This window comes from Sinocyclocheilus rhinocerous, unplaced genomic scaffold (genome assembly GCF_001515625.1).
Source record: "Sinocyclocheilus rhinocerous isolate Xijiao unplaced genomic scaffold, SAMN03320098_v1.1 scaffold557, whole genome shotgun sequence".
NCBI lineage: Eukaryota > Metazoa > Chordata > Actinopteri > Cypriniformes > Cyprinidae > Sinocyclocheilus > Sinocyclocheilus rhinocerous.
The window spans coordinates 510136-511535 of record NW_015633548.1 but is presented as its reverse complement, the minus strand read 5'-3'; the positions used below and the strand labels follow the sequence as shown (position 1 = coordinate 511535).

The 1400-nt window shown below is 34.6% G+C and overlaps 1 long non-coding RNA gene across 1 annotated transcript in view; it reads left to right on the top strand.

Moving 5' to 3' along the window:
- LOC107744516 (uncharacterized) overlaps positions 1-1032 on the top strand; it is a 70416-nt gene extending 69384 nt beyond the window's left edge. The window contains exon 3 of the long non-coding RNA XR_001640485.1: positions 871-1032. This is a non-coding gene — a long non-coding RNA (uncharacterized LOC107744516). The remainder of the gene's footprint in view (positions 1-870) is intronic.
- The last annotated feature ends 368 nt before the right edge of the window (positions 1033-1400 follow it).

Below are 1400 nucleotides of genomic sequence, written 5' to 3'. Positions count from 1 at the left end.
CCCCCCCCCCCCCTTTTAATCAGAAATCATCATTTCAACAAAAGAGTAATTTTTAACTGCATTTTTGTTGTAGTTTACTTCTTGCATTAAACTAGATTAAAAATATTTAATGCAAGAAGTAAAATAAAATAATATATGTAAAAATGTAGTTGAAATGATCATAGCATGGTTACCACCTTGTTTTTCACAAAATTATTTAATTATTTTCATTAATATTCACCAATACATAGTCATACAGACAGCAACATTTACCTACATATATTTTTACCAAAACATTATGCACAAAATTGACACTGAGAATATTTTTGAGTGATAACACCCATGAACACATGAATTATTTGAAGTAGACCATTTGAACCAATTTACTTAAATTCAACTTTCCAGCTCTTTAAATCTGTCACTATTAATTATTAACACAATGTGCGACAAGGAAGAATTGTGAAATTTTTCTAAGGATGATGATGATGATGAATATTATTATTATTATTATTATTATTTTTAAAGGTCCATTAAAATGATCATGATATGCACATTAATGTAATTAAACAATTTTATACAGTATGAAATCATTGAACATTATTTGTATGTATTTGCAAGTATTTGATGTATCGCCCAGTCCTACTGTGTATTATGCTTTTCTTTGTCTCTTACCTTCTCTTCTCTTTCTTATGTATATCAAGCTATTATGTGTTCTGCTAATCTTGTTACTGTTGTTGCTTATTATTATTATTATTATGACCTTGTTGTTGTCATTTATACTTTGTCTCTTTTCTTTGCGTATTTCTCTCATTGTGTTGAATTAGTTCTGTTGCTCTGAGCGCTCTCTCCCTTTCTAACCCTGCGTTCATTTTGTTATGGCCCCGACCGCAGTCCAGGATGATGCTGCCCCAGATACCCAGGAGTACATTATGTTGCGGCAGGATTCCATCCATTCTGCGGATATAAGGGGTAAAGGCTCCCCTTTTCGTGCTAAGTGTCATGAAATCTTCTGCTGCCCACTGAAGCAAGTCTCCCACAAAGAAAGCTCAGAGCTTGAAGGTTTGTGTGCAACACATCCGTGTTTTTCTTTACTTTGCTGATGCTTTTGTATCTTTTACTTAAGTTTAAGTTTCATTTGAACTTACTTTTGTTTTTTGCATTTTCTTAAAAGCATCTGGTTTGTGCATTTTCTGTTCCTGAGCCATATGTGCGTCTTGTAGATACTGCTTGAAGCCTGCGATGTTGAATGCCCTTAAGTACACACTCTCCTTTTCTCTGTGTGTGTGTGTGTGTGTGTGTGCTGAATGCAGACCTGTGCTTATGATTCTTCAGATCTGTATTCACCATTGATTACCCGATGATGTCAATCTGCCTCAGCTGAGGCTCCATACTTACATTTCGAGGCACCAATCAGGGCTCTA